At 42.1% G+C, this 7,575-nt stretch overlaps 1 long non-coding RNA gene across 2 annotated transcripts; it reads left to right on the top strand.

The window, feature by feature from the left end:
• Positions 1-211: 211 nt before the first annotated feature.
• LOC115136921 (uncharacterized) lies at positions 212-6,269 on the top strand. Of its 2 annotated transcripts, XR_010465073.1 has the most exons (4): positions 212-568; positions 3,996-4,135; positions 4,258-4,893; positions 5,014-6,269. It is a non-coding gene; the product is annotated as an uncharacterized LOC115136921 (long non-coding RNA). The 2 variants fall into 2 exon arrangements; XR_003864728.2 differs by lacking the exon at positions 212-568 and having other exon boundaries at positions 2,611-4,135.
• Positions 6,270-7,575: the final 1,306 nt, after the last annotated feature.

The following is a 7,575-nucleotide window of genomic DNA, read 5'->3' as shown; positions in this document are numbered from 1 at the left end:
CTTGTTAATTGCACAAATGCTTACAGATTTACAGGCCTTAGGGTGCCATGTTTCAATTTTGTGTTTATCGTAACAGTAGGTCGAACGACATGTGCGATGGCAATCCTCACAGGGTGTCAAGTTTAGGGTCTGCATAGGGCACTCGGCATCCTGACATACAGAACAGTTATAACGGCACGAGTGCCCCCCCCTTTCGGCTGTAGCCGGTATGGCAGGATCTACACACATAGGTTGCCCCTAGGAACGCCGTGACGTTTGTAACGGCATAGTAATGTTCGTTTTGCACATAAAAGTACAGAATCTGGGGGTGCGGTTGGGGGGTGTTTTGGAACTTCAAGAGAGCTGCATTAGCTCTACTGTGGTACAAAACCACAATCTTGATATTCAGAAGGTTTTCAAATTTGACAATGTCTGAGAATGCCACGCCTTCATGGATCCCGAGACCCACCGCCGTTTGGATCTCTCTAGCCTTTTGCAATGCCGTCAGATCAGTACATCCGGGGTTAAGTAAATGCGCTAGGCCTATTGCAAAACATAGCTTATTATCGGGATTGTGAACGTTTATGAGGTAGGCCCTTTTATTGCTTATGATTTCTGACTGCATTAGGCTATCAAGCTTCCTTCTCTGCCCACCGCCCCCCTGTGGTTGACGTATTATTTGCACTACAAGCTCTAGGGTTCGATCGGCTATGATGGCTAAATTTGACTGAACAAGGCGTTCTACCAGCGCTGTAAATTGTTCAAGATCTGCTTCGCCATTGGGTAAAATAAGAGATACTGAATTATGCAGGCACATCTCCACATATTTCCAACTGTAAGACATCACGAGGTTCGCCATAATCTCTTGCTGTTTCTAACAGGTCATTCAGAGTGTCCATTATCATCATGTAAAATACAGCATAGTCAAGATTCTGATTCACACATAGGAAATTGAAAAACTGTCGAATCTCTGTATTGTTGAATTTATTCCTGTACACAACCCTGACACGTCTATCATGAACATCTGCCGCCAGATTTATTAGATAATTGTCCAATTCCCCAAAAACATCTTGTGGCGTTTCAGACTCTACGGACCTAGGCGTTACGGGTTGTTCTATCGCTGTCGGGGTTGTCGGGCCCGAAATTGTCTGACTCGCGTTCATACGATTAATTAAGGTTATGAGGGGTTCGGGAATCTGGGATAACATGTTTTCCTCAACCCCCCTGACTGGTTCATACGATTAATCATTTCTAAGAGTTCGGCTGGAATCTGTGTTAATATGCTTTCATCTAACGTTCCTGAATCGTTCATACGTCTTATAACTTCTAGGAGTTCGTCTGGAATCTGGGATAAGAGGCTTTCAACTGTCTCCCCGTGTTGCGTTAGTTCTGCCATTTTGGATAATTAAGAGTGTTCGTTTTTTTTTTCTTTCTGTAATGGTTGGTGTTACATGTATGATTTTAGCGTCTGTATTTGCGTTTTTAATGGGGTTGCTGTTTAACATGCGTGGAATTGTTCTATGCCAGAATAACATATCGTCTCTGTACTGTCTCTCAATTAAATCCCCCAGTCGTTTGTATAGCAAAACATTCCTCGATTTCAAAGCCCTGGAAAATAATGTGAAAAACCTTTCTTGTTCGGCTGCAGGTATTGAGGCCGTAGAATTGACTGGGTCTATAAGGTTGGCCGCATCACAGAATAGCTGGTCATCAACATCTGACATGTCATTAAAAACAGGTCTCTTGGGTGTTTCATTCGGAATGCTCGGGGCGCCGGAATCGCCCAGCTCTAGATTTATGTGGTCGTCTGTGCCGTTTTTCGCCGGTGCGGAGTCTGAATGAAAATAATACATACATAATTACGTTATTAGATATAAAAATATATATGTTAGCTACATACAAATGTCAAATACCTTTCCGTTATAATAATATATATTAACAGTACATAGTTAAAATACCTCGGCTTTTTGGCGCTTGTTGTGACGAATCGCGAAACCGGGGTGTGTGACTTTTTCCCTCTAGCGTTCCAGATTCTGCTGGGTCTGTCTCGGGCAGTCTGAAAAAACATTATTTGTCCTTGTTTTAACATAGGCTATCAACAGATCTATAACTAATAAAAAGGCTGATAACTAATAACAAAACTGTATAATGGTCCCATACCTTGTCCCTGGAGCGCCGGCTCGTGAAGCAGCAAGTTCCCGGCCCAACAGTAGTTTTCGGGTGGGCTTGATTCTGAGCAGTGTACTTGGGCCACAGTTGATCGTTGCCTGTTGGGGTCTGGAATATGTCGGGAGGGGGTCGATGTTCCCTGGATTCGCGGTGAGTTTGAAAAAGCGCTCGTACAGAACGGTAGAATTGCATCAAAGTCCTGCGTGTCAGCTGTCCATAACGCATCCTTTATCATAAAGGGCTGTATGTCGGCTGTAAATACATAAAATAGTTTTAAAAAATAGTACAACCTATTTTTAAAATGTTTATATATAAATATTTATTGGGTATGTGTTTAATTATAAGGACTTACAACGAAAAAAGGCCGTTGGTGATTGTCTGCCAGACTTTTGCTCCTGCGAACCCCCATCATGTTCCAGATCAGGTAAATCGCGTAAAAGCTGCGTAAATGTCGGGGATCCTAGATTCCATTAGACAATGTTAACAGTTATACGCTATATCTACACTTTTTTTTTTTTTTTTTACCTATATTGGGCTTTTGGCCTGAAATACCCAAATAACTAGGGTTTAATATTCCAATAATATTCAAAAAAAATCTTTAAATATGTTTTTTTCATTTACTCACCTCCAGAAATATCCATTATGCGAGATTCCCTTATTCCGAATATTATTATTATTATTTTAATCTGTCCGTGCAGCTCAATATTCGGGCCTTTATGTTTGCGCTAAAGCAATGCTGACAACGTTAAAAAATAGTTCTGTCCCTAACTATCTAAAAGTTCGGAATGAGTTTTTTTGAGAGATGTATGCTACACCCCAACCCATGTATGTCTGGTTTAGAGAACACAGGCTGTGAATTCAAACAACAGGAGGGGATGTCGTGACATTCTGTCTGCAAACGGGGTGTGTGGGGGCCGCAGATTAGAGATATCTATGTTTAACCCCCGCTGTTCGGCTGATATCTCGACATGCCTTATGCATGATAGTGCACACCTTGGTTTCAAACGGTTCTCTACAGATAAGAGTTCTGGGACCCCCCCAACCTTAGGATTTATGTTACACACACACCCAACCACACACACACACACACGCCTGTTGCTCCGCCTCAAGACCCCTCCCCACACACACACAAACACTCTGATTCTATTTTACTTCGCGACAGAGCTGGAAGACGTTGTTAAATAGGTTTTTCCCATAGTTAAAGGGTGAGATACCGTTTTTAAACATTCCTTTTATTGAATTCCAAAATATTTCGTACAACCTTTAAGACATGTTTGAATTAAGTAACCCATTTGAATAATATTTCCTGCCAGGGAAAGATCCGCCTTCGAACTTGTTGTTGTTCCGGGGTATGTCTCAACGATAACCTAGGCCATCGCCGTAATTGTTCACGATTTTCGAAAAGACTGTCCAGCTTATTCATCAGGGTTCGGAAAATGTGGTAATCGCGCCATTTAAAACTGAACATTATTTGAAAAAAATTTACATCCTTGCATGCTTTGGAGGATACATATGGAATGCAAGCCCTGACACATCCGACTAGAGTCGGAGCCGGTGTAGTAGGATTCAATCTTAGTCCTGTTGTCACGTCCTGACCTTAGTTCCTTTTTTATGTCTCTATTTTAGTTTGGTCAGGGCGTGAGTTGGGGTGGGTATTCTATGTTTTGTGTTCTATGTTTTCTATCTCTATGTGTTTGGCCTGGTATGGTTCCCAATCAGAGGCAGCTGGCAATCGTTGTCTCTGATTGAGAACCATACTTAGGCAGCCTGTTTTCCTACTATGGGTTGTGGGTAGTTATTTTCTGTTTAGTGTTTTTGTTGCATCCGGTGCCTGCTCCACGCACCAGGCCTCCTGTAGGTCTCCCCAGCCTGGTGGGTCCTGTGGCAGCCCCACGCACCAGGCTGTCTCTCCGTCTCCTCCCTCCAGGTTCTCCCGTCTGTCCGGAGCTGCCAGAGCCACCCGTCTGTCAGGAGCTGAGGTACTGAGGTACTGTGGGTAGATTAATGAAGAAAAATATTTATTTCCTACATTTTAAGGCTGTAATGTAACAAAATGTGGAAAAGGGAAGGGGTCTGAATACTTTCTGAATGCACTGTACATGCCTTCAGGAATCCGTGGAGAAAATCGCTGTTCCACATCTCAAGCACTAAGTCGATGACAGCCTTGTGCTAGCAGTGCCAAAGGAACAACTATAAGATATTCAGATCTGCCAATCTGCCAGTTGCTGTTAAATCGGCTAAGCTGAACAAGCAAGATCAGCATCTCCTGCATGTTCAGAGTTAGCGGTCTGTCAACCAAAAAATGGTTGCTGACTGCAATACCACCTGTCAAGACCTGCCTTTGTCCCTGGGAGAGGCCCTACTGAACCAGCAAGCAAAGACATCAGGATGCATTTCATTCTGCTTGCACAGGTCTTTGTATTTCTATTGATGTATGTATTGCTAATACTGTACCATGCACAAGCTCCACCACAGTCTGGACATTCAATTCCTGATCACAGTCCACATCAAGTTTTCCCCCGACTGGTTCTTCGGCCTCATCAAGCAGCACTTCAGAAAGACCAGAGTGAACACTTTGTCAAGGATTGCTGGCATGGTGAAGGACAGCCATGTGACAGGGACCAACATCCCACAGCTGGTTGGACTGGAGGATGGTACAGTGCTGGTGGAAAGATATGGCTGGCAACAACACCTAACTCAGTAATTCAGGCCGCTGCTACAGATCAAGCAGTACCAGCACTTCAGGTGAATATAATTTTCATTGTATTGTATGAGGTTATTCTTATCTAAACTTTGGAGGTGAATTGATGTTATGCAAGGATGTAATGTCGTCTAAATGTTTTGGTCTATTTTCCTGTTTTACAGCTTTGATGCTCTGGAGCCTGGTGTTGTCGCCAAGGAGCGTTCGGACTCAGCTGGGACCAGGTTTTAGCTGCTGTCATGATGTTAGCCTCTTTGGGTATAGCAACCCCATCCCCCTCTCCCTGCCTCCCCCTTGCCTCCTTCAACTAGGCTGCTGTGGTCAGAGGTCGTAAATTCCTGAGAAGACCCTGCCACATGGCCACACAGTATAGAGAGAGTAGATTTTCATGGAGAACAAAGGAAATCCTTCCACCTCATAGAACTTGAGGTACGAACATTTCATGTTCCGGAGAAAGTATAAAAGAACGGTGAAGAATCCAGCTACGAACTGGTCCGTTTGTTACAACTTGGGGAAGCTCATGGGAGACGGTGTGGCCACATTACCATAACGCTGTTTATATAATAGCCTCAGATATGAGGTTTACATCTAATTGTTGTATAAGATGAATGAGTGAGTATGATACTGTTTACACAATTTTACAATGTGATTTTGGACTGTTTAATGAGGGAAAACTCAAAAAGGGGATTGGAGTTAACTAAATCAGAGGACCGCCCCTGAGCCCAGTTAGGGTCAGACATCCTGGGACAGCCTTTTCTGCCATTCTGAATAAAACACCCACTCTGGTTTTCGATCAGCAGACCGAGCTTACCTCAATTACGAGATGGCTAAAGGTTGCAGACCATGTTTTTCTCCATTAGGAGGACAAAGTTTGTGGACCATTGCTGAATCTTTTAACCATACCACATGATTAAATTCTTAGACTATCGATACCGACAGAATAAGAACAAGTCTTTGATATTAATTACTAGTCTGCAGCTAGGAATTAGGTATCATTGAACGCGAAGAACGACAACCGCCGAAACATCCATTCTATAACGAAACGAATGAATGTCACTCTGAACCAACCACTATAACCACGACAGAGAGGGAGAGAGACGGACAATTCTACAAAATAAATTAACTTTTCACCAGCGATCAAGATGACACAATGAGCGTAAATATATATATTGATTGCAATTGTTCCCGGATGAGTGAGTGTTCATGTGCAAAGGATTAGCAATTCAATTGTTATAATTATCACTTTGGAGTGACTTCTTAGTTGACCCCCACTTCCCCTTTTGTCTAACAAGCTGCCATGCTGGTTTAGCCCATTAGGGCACATTCTCCTATCATTTCATGTAACCACATTTACCTTGTTTGTTTGTTTATGCATTTCTGTGAATTACTTAGTTGGTAATAAATAAATGATTTAAGACAATTGATGTATGGATGACTCATAGTGAAGACTCGGTCCGTGCAGATAACCAACAATTTATGACGTTTGGAATGAGACTAACGTGAGGTAAAGTAAATAATTAATTATTTCGAAGACTAATTGATCAGATAAAATATCTGAAAAGTTATTTTAGGAAATGATAACTTTGTAATCTGAATATTTTTCCTTGGTGCCCCGACTTACTAGTAATTACGGTTACATGATTAATCAGTCTAATCGCATAATAACTAATTACAGAGAATCTTTGATAAAAACTATCAGTCTTCAGTTAATGATAGTAAAGACACGACACTGCTGTGCAACGCTGACATCCTTCCTTCCATAGATGCCTGTACAAGCACAATATGGACTGGACACAACTAGACAAACATATATTTTTGAGAAGATCAGGGAGTTTTGTGATAAAGAGGGCATGGACATCACATGGCCTGCACCAAAGTCAAGGGCAGGACAGAAACAGTCTCTCCGAATAATGATTCCCATGTTCATGCGTAGTGAGGACGGACCAGTTCATCACTGGGGGACGAGTTCTCAGTCATCCAGACTATCTGCAGTGCCTCTATGCACATTCACATGACTCTCTCCTAACACACACACAATGTGTTGCTGTTACTATTTTTTTTTTATCCTGCTGCTCAGCCACTTTACCCATGACTGTAAGCACATAACTACCTCATCTATCACCACCAGAATCACTGATATCGTTATTGGTATTGTTCTTGTGCATACTGTATATTATTTGGTTCTTTCTCTACTGGCATTGACACTTCTTGATCTTGTATTTTTTTTATTGGCACTTTCTACACTGAACAAAAATATTGTAACGTAATACTGAGAGTTTAATAATGAATAGTTGCACATGAACAAAACATGAGCGTTGTACATAACATGAGAGAAAACAATACTACCTAATGACTGATGTCTACAGAGGGCTAAATAAAGGGGAAGTAATCGCGGAGATAATGATGACCAGGTGTGCTTAATCATGTGTGCATAAACATAGTTGCCAGGGCTGGTGGTTAGTAGACCGGTGATGTCGAGCACTGGAGGGAGCAGAGGTAGGCTTGACGAATATAAACACAACATGTAAAAGTGTTGGTCCCGTGGTTCATGAGCTGATATAAAAAAAATCCCAGAAATGTTCCATATGCACAAAAAGCTTCTTCCTCTCAAATCATGTACACAAATGTGTTTACATCCCTGTTAGTAAACATTTATCCTTTGCCAAGATAACAAGTGACATCAATAAGGGATCATAGCTTTCACCTGGATTCACCTGGTAAGTCTA

This window comes from Oncorhynchus nerka, linkage group LG11 (genome assembly GCF_034236695.1).
Source record: "Oncorhynchus nerka isolate Pitt River linkage group LG11, Oner_Uvic_2.0, whole genome shotgun sequence".
Classification (NCBI taxonomy): Eukaryota; Metazoa; Chordata; class Actinopteri; order Salmoniformes; family Salmonidae; genus Oncorhynchus; species Oncorhynchus nerka.
This window is presented reverse-complemented; position numbering and strand designations above follow the sequence as displayed.